We start from the raw sequence: 18,956 nt of genomic DNA, 5'->3' as shown, positions 1-18,956 counted from the left end.
CCTTGTTTTCAATGGTCTAACTTGTTTCTTTTGCACCAACACTTGCAAAACTTGGGTCTTCCAATACTAGAAGTTACTACCATCCAATATCTTTATGTTAAAGATAGCACTGTCATTGGAAGCATTTGAAACACCTACCATTGTTTTTCTCAAACAAAGAGAATACAACCTATTGTAATATAATAAATAAGTCCCAAAATTGAGCCTAAAGGAATACAACAAGAGGAAGATCCAGCCAATACATTGCTATCGGCCACAAGCAAGAAGCACTATGATGTTGACTACGAGTGTCTACTCTTAAAGAAATTGGTCAACTAACTTTTAGCATTGCTATCCATAAAACTGCATTAAATGAGTATATAATTATAAGCAAAAGATCAAAATACAAAGCTCCCATTGCCAAGGATATTTGTGTAGCAACTGAGATATACAATGTAATGCAATGGAAATGCACCACCAAGGTACCAAATACTGTGAGGGACCCAAAGATGTGAGGTACATAGGATAATTACATGCTATGATAAATGAGGAGTCTAGGTAGCTAGTAAATTGTTTAAGGAACTTGTTGAAGGATGACGTGAGATTGTAATGTGCCTAGGTCATGACATGTTTTAGTTTAACACCTTGAAATGCAAGGGTTTAATCTACAACTTTTGCACCAAAACGTGCCATATTTGGGACTTCCAATACCCATAGTTAGTACCATCCAACTTGCAATGTTAAAGAGAGCCGTGTCTTTCAGATGACCAGCCATATTGTCCCAAATCAAAGCAAAAAAGCAAAATTGCAGGTTGCTGTAATTAGCAAAAAATGCACTAAACCACCGCTAAAACTAGTTGAAAGGGTGGACATCACCAAGAGTAGCACCTGTCCACCAAATATGACCAAGATAACATCAAATAGTAAGCATTACCCTCATAGAAGTGCTCAAAATCTGTAGATTTCAGCTTGCTGTAATAAATGATAGCAATATGTAAAACTGTCCCAAAGTGAAGCAATCACTGATACGTATGTCACTGCAACTGCCAGGTAGCAAGATACATCCAACAGTGAGTGTCAAGGGGTAAGAAAGTACCAAGAACTATCAAACCAATAACCTGTCAGGCAAGAGACATCTCATAGGTCTAGAAGCCATGCATGTTATGGGTCTCGAGGTAAGAGAAGAGACCAAGCACAAGCATAACTGATAGAGCAAGAAGCTCAATACATAACCATCCAAGATGCATACAAAATTGGCAAACCTGTGACAGAGATAGGTGCCTACCCCAACAGGCATATCAAATCAGCTCACTACAGACAAACTGCAGACATAAGGCTCTCAAGAGAGCAAATGCATGTAACTGTCCCACAAGCTCAAGCTCAAGTGTAAGTAAAACTGTGTGTACATCCGAATATGCCAAGAGGCTCCCACTGGAAGTAAAGTCAGATGCAAAGAGAGCAAGAAACACTCTAATACATCGAATACATAGCATCGGACATGCCAAATCCTAGTAGGGTACATCCGGAGCATAAATCCCAAGCTATCTCAAACCCGTAAAGCATAAGCCTGAAAGCATTCAAAGAGCATGTAACTGACAACCTAATGTAATATCCAGTAGATCCAAAATGCTCAAATACATATGAAGATGAAGCTCCAAGTAAATTTCAAACATGGGCAAACCAAGTGGCATCCATATATGAACAAAGCATAAAGACAATAAGCCTAAATGTCAAGTAGTGACAATAGGCATAAACCGGTCCAAAGCATGCCAACTGAAGCAAAATGCCAATGATGACGACCAAGGTGGAGCCTATTCCAAGCTCAAAAGCATTCCAGAACCAAGAAGAAACATTTGAAAATCTCCAAATACATGGGTATGATCATTCAAAGCTCCAGTAAGCACCCCATATCCATGAACCAATGCATACACCAAGTAAATGAGCTTCAGCCCACTATATTACAGTAAGCAATTTACTGTTAAATGAAGCTCAAACGGTGCTCAAAACTACTCCAAATCAGTCCAAAAGCATAGACATAGCATCCCATGACATCCGGGCATCACCGGGCATCTATAGGCATCAAACTGGCAATGCCAAGAAGCATCAAACAGTAAATGTCAAGTGCTGCCATATTTTGACAGTCTTGGGACTGTGTATACAGCAAGGGTTGAAGGGGAAAGTAGTTGAATCAATCACGGGGAGCCAAACACTAATGCCGGGGAGTCCAATAGGTTGCCAAGAGTGGCGGGAAGCTGAGGAAGAGGAGGGAAATGCTAGGAGCAGGTCAGCCCAGCCCCTTAAAAATGCACTGAAATTTGCGCTGGCTATTCCTGGGGGCTGGGGGGTCTTCAATAGTCCTCGGGGCACTTGGCAATGTCAAGGGGACTCTAATGCAGCCCGAGAAGAAGCGGATGAAGGTTCGAAAGCTTGGGGAGGAGGCGAGAGATCAAAACATACATGCAAATGAAGGTGCCATGTCTGCCATTGAAGCTCGGGTTGAAGCTCTTCAAATCCGAGCTGAAGATAATGTCAGGCAAGCTCCAATGCCTTTGCTCTAATACCAGTTGAAAGGGAAGAGAAACCCAGGAGGAAGAAGCTTGGCGGTGAGAGCTATGGCGGATGGAGAGCAAGAGCCAAGAGTGAGAGAGACTCAAAAGTGGGAACTCCAACAACCACAATGTGTGACCGGGCCTTCCTTTATTCAAACTGTCACTAAAAGAATAAAGAATAAGTGACTATGATAGGCGCCCACCACCTGCAGTGTGCAGTGGCGGGTACTGTTAGTGTAGTAATACACGGGCGGCTAGGCGGGGGTGTCTTTACCCCCAACAGATAGCTTTAGTTTCCTACTTACCTAAGGGCACATTAGTGGTAACACATACAAGCAGCTTCCTTACTTAACCCGTTAGTCACATGTTCCTTTACGTAATTTTATGCACTGACATGAAAACAAATAAGATAATTTCCTTGAAAGTAAACTTTATATTAAAATTTCAACTGAGATACAAATCCCGTCCATAGGATGATTCTTGCAATCTGTAAGGATGCGTCTTATTTTCCTCCAAGTTTTTGCCCTTGCATTAGTAAAAAGGCCTCGAGATTCCTTCTTGAGTTGGGTAGACCATCTGAATAGGACCTAGAGGCAAGGGATTTACAGCTAGAGCCCCCCTGGCACTCGAGCATCCTCCTACAAACAGACGTTTCGATGGAGAGACCTCTCACGACGGGTTCGGTCCACATTCAATCCCCTTGGTTAGGGTTGGCAACTAGTTGGGGGTGCTCAACACGCCTTTCCTAGGTGTTTCAAAGTGAATCCAATTTGAAAGATATTTTTTCTTATCAATTCCTTTGTTAGATGACTCCTTTTTCAAACAGGTGTTCCTAAGTACAAATACAAGCAAAAGTGCACCATATGTACTAGATGATTTTTTTGTTCTCTCTACCAAATGAAATTTCGATTTGATGCGATAGCGTCTAGTCTCGGCTTTATCCTTGTTATCGTTCGAGATTTCCAGAGATAACCTAATTTAATTTCCTCATTCTTTTGAATGAAGGAGTATCCTTACAATGTTGATTGCAATTTGGGACATTGGCTTCCCTACAACAAAACCCTACGTATTCATTTGAACTAGGGTTTGTCGGGTTATTCATAAAGTTACTTAAGGACTTTGAATTCCTTTCAGCTTCAAGCAAGATGGGCCTTGAGAAGAATCCTTTCAACTCTTTAGGGTTTGAAATTCTTTCAACTTCTTAGGAACCTTATGTTAGGGTTTTTCCATACCAGCTACCCTTCTCGATTTCATAATAGAAATCATAGCAATCCTAAGACTTAGTAAGAAAAAATTAATACAATCCGTGCGTCTTTATCAGAAGTTACATGGGCCACGAGATATTGGCCAACACAATTGATACTAGCAATTTTGCTCATGATGAAAAGAATTCGATGATTCTCAATCAGTGATTAATAGCTAATTGTGTGGTGTGGAACCCTAGGTTTAAATTTAAATTTCATAACCCTTATTCCAGTCACTCAATTGACTAATCAGTTTACTTTACCATAACTTTAAGATTGAGATATTCTAGGTTTTGATCCGTTCACCTACTCGCGGGGTTATGCATTCATATTCTTTTCTTCTTCATGAATCCAACTTCACAAGTACACTCTATCTAATGCATAATATAATTGCAATTTAAAGGAACTATTAAAATTCTTCAAAACTATTGTATACTTCCTGATGCAAAAATCTCTTTTCCTCAAATACAAATTTTTTCTAATGTGAATGCTTCAATCATAACTTCGTGCAAGTAATGAATTTGTTTGATGCAAGCGCACAATCCCTATATGTATTCTATCACAAGTTCAATCTATGTTTTGTGAGATGTAATAAGATTCCATATTTTTTCAACCAAGCAAAAACAGATGCAGATGCGTAAAATCTATCTGGCTTAATTGCAGTTTAATGTGTATTCTTGGAACTTTTCATATATATATATATAAGCATGAAATTTCCATGCAATTTTTGTGTAATTTGACAGCTTCTAAGTGCAATTTTAATCGATCACCTAAGATGAATGCGATGAACAAAATTTTCCTAGTACGCTTACTATCTCAAAACGTGCTCATTTAAATTACGATAATTAAGGCAAACGTTCTTTTCTCCCAATTCATTTTCCTAATACAATGGGGTGCACCTGATTTATAAGAGATGCATTTCTCGTAGTTGTGGTCCCTTAGTCTGGGGTTCTGTTGGTTGTGGTGGGAGTTACAACGTTTGGAGAGACCTTTTGCTTGGGGGCCATGGATGCATGTGGAGCTACAGAATAACTTCGTTGTAGTCTTGAGACGGAATTCGTCCCAGAGCACGGGTCTTCCTTCTCAAGTGGTGGCTGCTAGAAACTTGCAGGAATTTCTCTACTTGCTGGAGCAAGGTACCCTACCCTCGAATGGGCTTGAATTGTCAGCAGGGAAGGTAGGGGGGGGGGGAGGGGACAATAGAGAAGGAGCATGCAAGAGGTCTTCCAAATAAAGTGTGTGAAAGCCTCCCATGTAAGAGGTTGCTCTAAAAGTTTCTAGAACCTCCTCTCTTCCTCCTAGAGATGACAGGTGAGATGAAGAAGACGAAGATGGCTTCCTTCCTAGTCAACCGAGCTGTAGAGAGTAATAGGGAGGGGGTTTTATAGGTGAGGGAGGAGAGGGGAGGTGATCTGTAATCTCCCTCTCCCTTGCAGCTACGTATGGGGCTGCCCCCCTTTTTTAGTGGAGATCATGGCGATAGGGTGTCAGCGGCCGTCCACTTGGCAGGGAAGGTGGAATGGGTGGTTGGAAAGGGGAGGAGGTGGTGGTGTCGATGCTCTTTCCCCCCTCCACACCAAACGATGGAGGCAGCCGCCTCTCTCTCTCTCTGAGTTCATGATGGCGGGGATAGAGAGAGGTTAAAAAATTAAAAGTTAAATGTTTATTAACATTAACTGTTGTTGTTAAGTTCCAGGGGCGTTCGTGTGTGAATGGGGATATTACAGAGATCCACTAGTTAGAATAAGGAAATTTTATCATTTGATGGTGCATTCACATTGGTGATATTTGGGATGTTACACTATATTCAAGGGTAAAGTTTTTCAAAATCTAGTTTTCTAATAGACCCTAAAATCAAAGGTAATAGCCAAGTTAGACCTTTTCTCTTGCTATTCCCATATGATGCCTTCTAGATTTTCACATCGTTCTTCTTTCCTTGGGAATCCCAATGGGTGATCAAGCACTTTTGTTGTGGGGGACTCATAGTCTCTAGAGCATTATCATGTAGCATTATTGCATATCTGATGCCATCTCAATTGCTCGTTGTTGTGAGTTTTGAGTCACCTCTTCTACTCCTTTCTTAGGCTCATCAAAGTTTATGGGATCTATGTAATTTGTGAGTGGTGCCATGATCCTAGCTGGCTCCATAGCAATTGTTGCAGACTATAGCTACTCAAGGTATCCTGGTTGCCAAATGAATTTTATGTTGTTTCCATTAGTTGTGAAAGACCATCTTGGACCTCTAAGAGTAGTCTCTTAGCATGTTTCCCTTTTCCTTAACTAGAGCTTTCCCCTCTTTAAGTTAATATCTCTTCTAGTTGTTGTGAAAGAGTCACATCTCTTCTTTGCATGTCCTCTTCATAGGATATCTAGATGGGTCTTTCAAAATCTTCTTCTTTCTAAGACTAGCCTCTATCCTTTGCGACTGTTTCCTTGACTCTCTCTTAACATGCAAAATGTAGCTCATTTTTGTTATGTCTTTCCCTTGTTAGAATCCTCTAATGAGTTTTTCTCCCCTTCTTCCTTTCATCTCCTCTCTCTCCTTTGGCTACTTTATTTTTCTCCTAAGGATGAGCTTTTCTCATCCTCCTCTCTTAATCTCTTCTTCCTTTAACTAGTTTGTTCCTATGGTTCTTCTACATGTGGTAGGTTGTGCCCTATTTCCTATGAAAATGTAACTCTCAGTGGAGAGGGTGTGTTTGGTAGTATAATTGTCCCTATAATGGGTGGTCATCACTAGGGATTCCTAGTGCTACATTGATTTGAGGGCACTCCCATAGTTGAGTATCTTCACTTTCACTCTAAGGTCTTGCATGAGGATTGTATGAGCTCAGACTATGAAGTTACTAATGAATTCCAAAGACGAGTCGTTCAAATTCTTACAAAATATTTCCTCTATTAGGATGTCCTCCATCAGTATTTTTGGAATTTGAGTTATGGAAGAGGTTGCTTTGTTGTGTAAGTGAACATGTGATTAAAACTTGTGTAGTCATCAGCAAGTCTTCCTTGGAGATGGTAGCAAACAAGAGTCCATCCTTATTGGCTTCAAGTTCTTCCCATTTGTGGAAGATAAATTGTGCTTGTGCTAGCTTTTCATATTTTTATGTCCCTTCTTTGATACCTAGAACATGTTCTATTAACTGGGAGTAAGTGTTGCCTTAGTCATCCTTTGCTCATCCCCTCCCCCATATCCTAATATGCTAGATCTAGCATTGGGTTGTAGTTTCAAATAAAGTCCACACAAGTGGTTGGGTGGATAGGTCCATTACATACATTAACGTAAGTTTGAAGATCACACTTCTTGATGAGCTTTTTGAACATGTTGTTCCTACCAACGACTTCTCCAAAATTCTTTAGCAACTAGAACTTCATGTTACCAACCTCCTACATCAATGTTTGTAGATCATATCTTTGCATTGCTCAATTGTGAATACAATTTTATCCTTGTTCGTGGGATCATTGATGAGCACATGCTTGGGTCACCATTACTTGCAATTCAGGGATTCAAGATTTAGCCATCTTACACAATTAAAAAAATCATTGTGATAATTTTCATAGTCAAGGAAACTAAAAATAATAGAGATGAACATTTTACCTTTATTACCATGATCCATGTTGGTTTCCCTCCTTCTGAAAAGATGTGCAATGTTTCCTAGCTTGTAGTGTGGGGGTTGGTGTGGGGTTTATGAGGGACTTTGTGTGTGTGAATTTCGGAAACAATGATTTGTTATTCTTATATAGAAAAAATATGGAGCTTGTTTATATACCATCCATTTGGATTTAGTTTTTTGGAAGCCAGCAGTCATAATATTGTGTGATATATTTCAACTTAGCAAAAGAGTCCAAGTCAAAACTTTGAGCACTAGCATGCAAAGATACATAACCATTTCAATTAAAGAGCTAGGTCCTTCAAGGTGACTAGTGATGTACAACTCTTCCTCTAGTAGGACTTTATCAAAGAGAGGACGATGTTTTAATTTTGGAGGGTAGGGTAGGTTATGTGAAAGAATGACTGAACAAAGAGAAGTACCATTGTAGTGTGTAGGACATATTGAAATGTTTTGACAACATGTTGTTGTTTCGCATGGTCGTGAGCCAAGTGGCATTGCTAGCTATGTCAACTTGATGCGTGTACCATTTCTTTAGGAATTGGCTTTGGAAGTTACACCACTGTTTGAGTTTCACTACCTTAGATTGATTTTAAATTTTTCTTGATAAGAACCCTAATTAGCTTTAGTCCTTTAGCATTCTTCTCATACAACGTTTGGGAAAGTCTTGGTATATTGACATGCTTTTACTAATGATATGTTCATAGACTTCCCATGTGGTTTTCCAATGGGAGACAACTTCAATCATTGGGTCATTTGGAATTCCCAAATTGATCATTTCATAAGCTTTAGTTAGCATCTTGAATGTTGTACTGAACTTGGAAAATAAGTCAATAATTGGTGATTGGTAGATTGGTTTTCTCAATATATTTTATTATTATTCAATAGATTGATTGTTGAATAGTATTAGTCTTTAGACTAGCTAGCAAATATGGATTTCTTGTACTCATTTGACGTTGATTCCCCTTGAGCTCTTAAAGAAATTGGAATGGGATTTTGTTAAGTTTTTTGTATTGCTGATTTTGAATGGATTTGTGGCTTATTTGGCTACTTTTGTCATGGTAGGGTCAATCCCATTGGAATGGTTTTGTTGTTTTGTTAGGAGGCGTGGTCAATGCACAAGTTGAGATATTGATGTGCCTAAAAAATAGACTCATCAAGTTGAGTGGCTTAGATTCATCAAGTTTTTTGTGTCACTTGATTTTGAATGGATTTGTGGCTTCTTTGGATGCTCCTGTCATGGTAGGGACAATCTGATTGGAATGGATTTGTTGTTTTTTTAGGAGGCCTAGTCAATGCACAAGTTGAGCTATTGATGTGCCTAAAAAATAGATAGAATTTGTTGTTGTTCTTGTGCCTGTGTAGTTGGAGAGAGTTTTGGGGTTTCTTCAATATATACATCAAGAGAGTTCTCTTAAGTCGAGGTTTCTTCATTGTGCCCTTGGACTTTTTGGGATTTAACCATATGTTTTATTGGTGGCTTGTATTTAGATTTGCTAGTTGATGACTATTTAGGGACCTAGATCCAATAGTTACCCTAATAGTATCCTTATGCCTTAAGTTAGAGACCTTAATCACCCACCTTAACATTGCATATTTCCTTTTTGGCCCTTTCTACACCTCTTAAGTTGCATATGCATCTTAGGTTGAGCAATCTTTTGGGGTGCCATTGAAGGTTAGTTTGCGTTTGGGCAGATGCTCATGTTTCTTATTGCTCATCATTGGTAGTGGGTCATGCACTTGAGTCTCCAATAACTATTGCACCATGGCTTTCTTTTCCTAGCTAGGTGCAAGTGGTAGAGTTTCTTTGATGAGTTGTGGTCATACTCAGCTAGCTCTCCTATACTAAAAGTAGAGATTACTTTGGCTCTTGGAAGTGTCAAGTGAATGTATTTTTGACATAGTTGACATTGCAATGTGCTTGATATTTGAATGGATGGCCAAGTAGTATCTTAGACCCAACATTTTCTTTGTTTATTGGAATGTAAAAGAAGGTAAGGATGCTTTAGGTTCCTATCAACACCATGGATTTGCACTTGCCTAGTAGGGAGTAGGCCTTGCCTCCATAGTATGAAGTTTTTTGTCAGTGGGTGGTGTAAGTGATGGGGCTTGCCTAACCGATTCCAAAATTGATAAGGTAAGATATTGAAATCAAAACCTTCATCAATGAGAGCATAGGTTTTGAGTTTTGTAGAATTAGTTTGTCTAATCTTAAGATAAATAGGTGGAATAATTTGTTCGTCATCCAAATTGAGGTTGTTGCATACAATCTCCCTTATTTTAAAGTTTTGTGTTTTTGTTGGGTCATTGTTTTTGTTCTTTGTGTCAATATCATTTAGAACTTCTACTATCATTAAGGGTTGCTTATGATTATTATGTCCTTGGGGATACTATTTCTTAATAAGACTTCTATTAAAGTATCTAGTGCCTCCCCCTTCCAAGTTCTCTAGTTCAACATTTTTGGTTCAATTTATTGCAAAAACTATTGCTATATGCACCGGTACATTGATCACTATCTATATTGATATGGGTGTCAGTGTATGGGCCTCAATATATGCATCACTATGTGTGTCAGTATGGGTGCCGATATATGCATCGTTGTATAGCAATGCATATATTGACACCCATATTGATGCCCATATCAATTCAAATAGTGATAGTTTTATGGTGATGACAATAGTGATGCTAATAATGATGACATGGACAATTTTTTAAAAGATTAATTTCATCATTTTAAATGCCAGTATTGGGTCTATATGTTTAGTGGATGATCAAGGAGAATGAAGTGAAGAAGATGTCCTAGAAGCTTTGCACATTGAGAATACTTTTGCTTTGTTCTCTGATGAGTACTACAAAAGAGTGTACATTGAGGGTTTAGGAGGTTTTACTTTGCTTAATCTAGAGGGACATTTGATTAAGAAGCAAGGAATGAAGCTAGATGTTCAAACTAACATTTAAGAAAAATATGGTATACTAAAAATAGCTTATTTGATAGGTCTTGACATGTAGATAAAATGGTTAAAGATTCAAGAGGATGCTTTGATACTAGTAAATAAATTTTTGAAGTATGGCTAGTGAAGAAGTAAAATATTTACAAAAACAAAATAGAGTGAGGAAGCTTTTGAGTAGGTTTGGAGCTTGGAGTCTAAGTCATGTGCATAGAAAAGACAATGAAATTGCAAAAGAAGTAGTCAAGAGTTGATTTCTACAAGTTTATGGCTAAGGTGGGTGTTCCCATGTATGTAGGAAGAGAATCCCCTACTTTAGAAGTGGAGTTCCTATTGACATGTACCATTCCAAAACGAACAAAGAAGTCTCAAAAGCAATCTTTCATCAAGAGAGTAGGGAGGCTCATGGTGGCTAATTATATTTTTTTCATAAAAGGAGTAGACATGGTTTTGAGGAGGGTTCCCTAGAGAGAGGACATAGGCAGCATTCTCAAAGACAATGTGCAGGACACTTCAAACTAAAAATCATTCTTTAGAAGATCTTGTAAGAGGGACATGTATAGCCTAGTATCTGGAACTATGTATACCATTGGTGTAAGTTGGGCGTTTAATGCTAAAACTTGAGTAAAATATATTTCTAAGTATGATGGATTCTATCATGAATTTGACATATTTGAAAAATGGAGTATTGATGCTATTGGACTATTTCCTATCACAACAAGGGAAGAAGGTTTACATGCTCCTTGTAGTACACTATCCATCTAGATGGGTGAAGGTAAGAGCAAGGAGTAGTACTACCAAGAAGGATGTGAAGAATCTCATCTATAAAGGCATCTATTGCAATTTTGAAGTTTCCTTGGAGATATTATTTGATAGAGTTCCAAGATTAAGAGGAGATGTAGTTGATTTTTGGTGTGAAAAGATGAAAATTAGCCATAGTATAGCAACCCTTCCTATGCTTATACAATGGCATGAACGAGATATTCAATGTAGAGCAAATTTCTATGTTGAAAAACATGACTATGAAAAATAGGAAGCCTTGGGATTTGGAGTTATTGAGTGCGCTTTGGGACTATATAGTTGCAATCAAGAGTGGCACAAGTTTCTCCATGTTCCACTTAGTATTTGGAAAGAAGCTCTACTCCCCATTGAAGTGTAGTTTTCCCCCTTGAGGTTGTTGATGAAATTGCATGATGGAACTCAAGATACTCATAGGACTTGGTTTTCAATTACAAGAAATGTAGTTTGACAGGAACTTGGCTTTGGGGAAAAAAAGAGTGCTAAAATGATGAATAACACATTCAATGACAAAGGGATTAAGAAAGACATTTTAGTGATGAGATATAATTGTAAGCTAGATTGCAGCTTCCAAAATAAATTTTAGCTAGAGTGGGAGGGCCCCTTCAATGCAGTTGAAAGTTATTATAATCGACTCGTAGATTTAGACGGCAGCCTACATAAAAGGAGAGTAAATGGATTTAGGTTGAACAAGTATGTAGCTATAGAATCAAAGAATGGTCAGATGTGCATGGGTTTGAGAATGAAATTGAAGGGAAGATTCCTTCTTCCAAGGATAAAGAAGTCTCAAATTTGATTTTGCAATATCTTTTTGTGTAATGAGCATGGATCTTATATTGTGCTAGGGGGCATCTAACTATGTGAAGTAGTTTTTTCTAACTTGAAAGAGTCTAGCACATGATGTAATGATACTTGTTATGCTATGGCAAGATTGGAATAGACAAGTTTTGTGCCTACAAGAAGAAGGGATCCAAAAAGATTTAGATCTTAGGTGTTCATGCTTTCTTTAAGATAACCTTTCAAGCTTTTGTCCTTGGAATAGACAAGTTCTATGCCTTTGAGAAGAGGGATCTAGAAGGATTTAGATCTAAGGTGTTTATGATTTCTTTAAGATAACCTTTTAGGCTTTTTCCCTTGGCTGATAGGGCTTTATTTGGATTTCACTAATTATCTAGACAAAGGAGTCCAACATAATTGGAGATTTTGCAAGTCTAAGCTAGAAATCTATCATCAAAGAAACAATGTAATGGAATCCTACTATGAGGTGCTTTTGGGAAGACCTGTGATTCAATGAGTTTTTTGTGCAAGGGAGAAGGAATATCTTTTGTCTTAATTACTACTAAAGTTTCCTAGCCCTCCAATAGAGGAGTTCATGTCATTGTTAGGTGCTACATTGTTTTTGAGCTCAAAAGGAGATGACTCCTAATTCACATGGTCTTTATGAAGTTCAAGGTGCAATAACTTTCAAATAGGAAAGTGCATGTCATCATAGGCCTTGATTCCACAGTGTAAAACATCAAAGATGAAAGCCATATACTTGCTTGGTTCATAATGAGGATCACCATGTGGAATGTAGCTATATGGAGTAAAGCTCATGTATGGCAAATCTATGAGACATCATGAAAAATTGTTGGATACATATGAGGTATATTGAAGTGATCTTCATGGCATTGAAGAATATGTAACATGGCACCTTTATTTTCATGAACTAGTGTATGTCTAAAGGTTGAGAGAGCTGATCACATGCATGAGGTGGCCAAGCTTTTATGGGGCTAGGTTGAGTTGCATGGATGGTGCAATATGAAGACTTGGATATTAGGAGTGTTGAGGTGGTATCTTACACCTGCAATGAAATCAATTATGGTTATATGGGTCCTAACGAGATGACATGGCAATCTTTACTTAATCATGAGTAGTAGCTAGTTTGATAATTGCTTTTTTCACAACATAGTTAAATGATAAATGAGATTTAATTAGGGAGATCAATATATAAATAGCATAAAAAGCAAATATGGGAGCTTATCATGCCATCTTGAGAAGAAAGTTTGAATATTGGAAGCTTTTCAACTAGCTTTGGCTTGAGCTATAATCATTTGTTTGAGATGCTAATGAAAGCATCATCATCACTAACATCATGATGGGGGTGTAGGAAAGATTATTGATATTGCTTCAATGCAAGCTAGCAATCACCTTATGAAAACCAACCATCAAGAGTATAAGGATTTTTATTCTTAGAAAAACTAATGAGTTTTTGTTTTAAAGCTAAGTGTCCCAAATCAAATGCCATCCTCACTCAAAGACCCACATCAGGATATTCCTCTCATCATCAAATGAAAAGTAATGAGGAGCTCTAGTCAAGGAGTGGAGAAGGAGATTGTAAGTAGAAGAGTTGAGGAGGACATGTCCAATCTGGAGTTTTTACTCACCCAAGAGAACAAAGAGGAGCTAGAAGGAGACAATGAGTAGATATTGTTGAAGGGGGTAGAGTAAGGCCTCGACCATAATAGGTTTATGGAGGGGTTAGTTCCTTCAAAGTTGGTATCAAAAGGTTAGTTCATGTGACTACTTTTACTTGGAGATATATTTTCCTTGTGTGACTTGTGATGTTGATGGTTATTCTTATTGAACCATCAATGGAGGATTTGATATTTTAGGTCTCTCATGTTATAAAGAATGTGTTATGTTTGAGGTCGAACAATATTTTTGTCCATTAACCTAGATATTGTGATCCTTCCAAAGCCCTATCTTAAAGGCACATAAATGTCGATTTCTTGTAATAATAGCCATTTTGTAAGTAAGTGCACTTGTATAAACCATACCTTAACTCTCTCACTCACCTCTCCCTTATCTTATTAATTGGCCTATGAAGAGGTCTCTAGATATCTACACAATATATGTAGCTTATTTGACAATTATGGTTGGATTTTCCTAGGACTTGTGATCTTTAAGACATTAATAGTTTGTGTGCCCCTAACCTATACTGTCATCTTATAGCCTATGTCTTTGTGCTTGTGATATTTGCCTCTTTATTTTTCTATGAGAGTGTACAAGAAGTTCAAAGTAGTGTGTGCTTGGGTTTTCTTTTGAAATCACACTAGCTTTACTTCTAATCCCATTATATCCCCTTGTTTTTTTCATGGAATGCTTGCTCAAGCTTTTCTCATCATTAGTGTGGGGGAATTTTTCAACAATAGTGCCATTCTTAGGCCAAACATGTGTGAAGTTAGAGTTAGGAAACTTCAACAACTCGTTCCATTTTATCGACATCAAAGACTTCCACGTGATTTAGGAGATCATTCCTTTGATCCCATATGACACAAGGTCTTCAATGAAACCATCTTCTATATAAAAAATGGGGATGGAATCCCATGCAAGGTAATGAAAAACTCATAAATCTCTTTGAGGAGCATCTATCCTTTATTATGGGATCAGAGTTTGTCAAGATTTAACTACAAGTAGTAGCTCAAACCTTCTTTGAAAGATATGAGTAGCCAACTACTATGGAAACTAAGCTCATGTTGGATATGCCATTTATTAAGGAGGAAATTCTCTATGCTTTGATGTAGGATGACAAGTCTCTTAGAGTTGGTTTCCTACAAAAAAATTTAATGCAATCTAGGACTACTATGGGAATGATTGTTGCCACTTTCTTAACCACTAGAAAAGCACTAGACCCATGGCCCAATACATAGGGATGATTAAGCCTACGTGAAAATCTCTAAGTAGGACTAAGATGTCACAATGAAGATTGTTAACAATGTTCGACCTATCTCATGTTTGAGTGGTCAAAAGGACTTTGTCATAGTCAACACAGACTTTGACAAAGCCTATAATTGAACTAGCTAGGGTTGCATAATTTACTTAATGCAAGATCTTTGCTTTGGGTTAGGGTTCATAAGTATGGTCTAGACCTTGTTTAATAATGTGGCAGTGCAAGTTTATGTGAATGGTGCTCTCTCAAATCCCTTTCCTCTAAAGAGGTCCATTAACTAGGGGGGCCCTCTAGTCACTACCAACCCGTTAAGAGGCTTGGAACCATGGGCAATAGTGGAGCATAAATTGTCCCCAAAAGATTCTCTTTTGTGTTAATTGGAGAAGTTGACATAGTTTGAGAAGGATCAAATCATGCCTTCATACATTTCAAATGTTATCCAAAATAGGAGAAAGGGTTGGGTGAAGAGGCATATGAAGAAGAGGTTTTTGAAGAAGGTGATTTGGTGGTAATCTATAATTCCAAGTTGGGTAAACACCTAAGAAAGCTAAAACTTGGGTGTGTAGGTCCATACTAAATAAAACAACATATTGGTCAAGGAAGTTTTGCTAATGGTGGACATTTAATAGTTGACGCAATGCAAGGATATCATGAAAGTGACAAAGAGAAGGGGATGTGAAAGGTCTTATCAAAGGCCCATTCATGGTAAAAAAACAATCCTTCTTTTCACCATTTCTCTCCACTTGAGCAATTGAACTATCTCAAACAACTATCGAGAGCCATGACGAGGACCCAAAGTACTACTCATAAGTTGATTGTGAAGTGTCACTCAATGAAGGAGATGAAAACTTCAGAGGTGGAAGTGGAGTCGGAGTTTTGCAATCAGTTTTGGATTTTCATAATGTGGAAGTTAAGGCCTAATTACACAAAATAGGCATGTGGAAATTTGCATGCTTTCCTTGGCTACATTGGATGGGCAATTTGTATGCAAGCATGCACTTAAATCAACTATGACAGTTAAGAGGAGAGATTGCTGGTGGGGTTGGATCTAGCACCCAACCTTATGGATAATGTCTTTCAAGTGCCACTGAATGATCGACTTGAAGCATGGAAATGTAAGGATGACAAAATCTTTGAGACATTTGGGGGCCTAGCAACCCAAGAAATAGTCTTATTGGGACACATAATTTCAGAAGAAGGGATTGCAATTGACCCTTAAAATATCACAATTGACCCTTAAAATATCCAATTAGTTTAGAAGGATGCAATACCTATGACAGTGTAGGAGGTTATGAGGTTCAAAGTTTAACTTTAAGCAAAGCATGCATGATCTGAGTAGAGATAGAAACCGAGCATGCAAAGACCAAGCGGAGCAATAAAAAAGAGCAACACAAAGAGAAGTGATAGAATTCAACCACTATAGAACCAAAATCACACCTCTTATCTACTCTAATTGTTTATTGAAAACTCTCAAACCTTACTTACAACACCACAACTTGAAGCGACAAAAAAACACTCCATGCATGCTCAAATTTGATAATCAAACCATATGATAGAGATTAAAAAACCTGAGGTTATCAAAATTTTCAAACCAACCCATACAATACTCATAGTCTTAGCACAATAGTCATTGTCTTAACACAACACCAAAAGCTCAATACACTTCACACCCTCTCTTCTCCACACTCATCATCTACAAAACAACATCCCACTCTTCTCCCTTTGTTCGTTTTTGTCTTGATTGTATCATAGGAGGCATCCTTGCTCATCTCCCTTGTAACTTCCTCCGCATAACATGGTAGTACACTACAATAGGAATTTTATAAACCGCATTTCATTAACATTTCAAAGCACATGACAAAAACACACACACAAAAGCATATCATCCTAGAGTGCATATAATGTCCTAAATAAGTCAATAGTAGTAACCTTAACAAACCATGACAAAACACAAGTCAATAATAGTAACCGTACTAATCAAAAGGGCAGCCGTATATGCATCATCCACTAGCTCACTCTCTGAAATCTCCTCGCTTGAGCTGGACTGATCTCTAGTACTCGCAGAAGGTCCCTCTACCAAAGGTTGTAGAATGCGAACCAACAATGTAATCAAAAGGGAAGTCGTATATGCATCATCCACTGGCTCACTCTCTGAAATCTCCTCGCCTGAGCTGTGAGACTGATCTTTAGTACTTGCAGAAGGTCCCTCTACCAAAGGTTGTAGAATGCGAACCAACAATGTTAGGGTCACTATCAAAAGAATAACAGGGGCGGCCAGATGCGATGCATGCATGCATCAAAGGGGTTGTACCACTACCCATCTCCAAAGCCAATCCTCCGGGAGGACAAAGAGCCTCTAGAAAGCATCGCACAAAACCGGCACTCCGCTGCACATGTGATCTCAAATGTGCCTCCTTGCCAACCTCCAATACCCTCGTAGTATCTGGCAAATAATGATGAATGACATGCCGCGAGAATTGCACACCATGATCATGCCATAATGTGGCACTCTCCTGAAGACGTAAAGAGGTCATGTAGCCTCAACGTCGTAGCATGTAAAAGTAGAAGGCATCCATATGTTGCACAATAATGACAAAAAATAGAGACCTGTCACAAACTAATCAAGAACAACAAAGCACCAAGAAAACTAAGTGTACAATAACCATGTCAAATACCTCTATGGCAATACCCTCAATTGTAACCTCATCCATGAAGGATAAGTCCTCAACTATGAATCTACGCACAATCTCCAGCTCACACCGTGGGGCATATTTCTCCACCCACAAAGGAGAGTTCCTTGACAGAAAGAAATACATTTTAAACATTGACAACTACACAACAATCTTATTCACAAGTACCTAACAATCCTATTTACATATTTCTGACTCAAAGAATCACCTGAAATGGAGGCAAGACAAACAACCCATCCTGAGTCCGCCAAACAAGCTATTGCCACTCCAAGTCCATGCTGAATATGATCCTCCGACATCTTTTCCACAATGGAACACTGTCTTGTCCATGCGTAGAGTCCATGGGAAGATTCAAGAGCACAAAGTTAGCAGCCCATGCCACCGTCTTTTTCTTTTTCTTATACTCCACCCCCAATTTATTGATTTCAAAAAAAAAAATGTATGGATCTTTGCATAATCCTCATTTCTAATAGAGGATGCAAAATCCTTACCCATAGAAATATAATCTCCACATCCAAATGAAAAGATAGGGAGATCCAAAGAAGCCCCCCTTGTATGGACAAGAGTGGCACATATTCTTTTTTGGGATGGTGTTCTAGGACGTGAGGATGGACCTAAATAATCACATCAAGTATAATGAATGAACAACAAGCATAACATACAAAACAATTGACTTGCATATATCCATAAAAAGAAGCATACCACTATGAAAGCTACCATGCATACCAACATCGAGTGGTGGTGAATTGTCATCAACAAAAATTTCACGATCTAAAACAAAATAAACAAAGAAACATAAATCTTTATTTTACAAGGAAGGTATATAAAGTATCCAACATAGAGAGCTAGCCTTCTCTAAGTTGCATGAGACATGAATATGCAAAGTGAAATAAGTAAAAGTCACATGTACTCTGTGTCTCACTAATTTGAGCTTGCTTGCCTCTTTGAGCATGCTCACCCCTTTGCCCTTTCTAGCCCCTTATTTGACCACCTTCAAAACCACTTCTTTGTTAGAAAAGTAAAGCTTAAGAAAAGAGAGGAGATAGTTGTGGAAGCCAGTTTACATTGACTCAGACAGCCACCCCTTGCACCCTTTCCCTTTGATTTTTGCCATTCCTTAGACTTAGCTTTCTCACTTGGCAATACATGGGGCGAGTGCATGTCAATCCACCAAGGGCATGTCTCAATCTCAAATGGTGAGAGAGCAATCATATTCTCCCCATACATAGTGGACTCTTTGTTAGTGACATCCACCCATGTTTTACAAGCCTTGGGCAAATCAATAAGTAGCTTGAGGTCTCTAAAGTGCAAAAAATACATGGAATATTCATAGATAATCTATCCAAGCCAACACAAACTACACACTGGAATGTCAAACAAAAGGCATTAAAATAGAAAACCAACCGATAGAGCAACCAAAAGCTGCAT

At 38.3% G+C, this 18,956-nt stretch overlaps 1 pseudogene; it reads right to left on the bottom strand.

The window, feature by feature from the left end:
* Positions 1 to 17,024: 17,024 nt before the first annotated feature.
* Positions 17,025 to 18,755, bottom strand: LOC148035218 (uncharacterized; annotated as a pseudogene).
* Between the last annotated feature and the right edge of the window lie 201 nt (positions 18,756 to 18,956).

Source organism: Lygodium microphyllum, chromosome 6 (assembly GCF_053477565.2).
Source record: "Lygodium microphyllum isolate KBCC chromosome 6, Lygodium_microphyllum_v1.1.10, whole genome shotgun sequence".
In the NCBI taxonomy this organism is placed as follows: domain Eukaryota; kingdom Viridiplantae; phylum Streptophyta; class Polypodiopsida; order Schizaeales; family Lygodiaceae; genus Lygodium; species Lygodium microphyllum.
The sequence above is the reverse complement of the archived record's forward strand: the minus strand, read 5'-3'. Positions and strand labels throughout refer to the sequence as shown.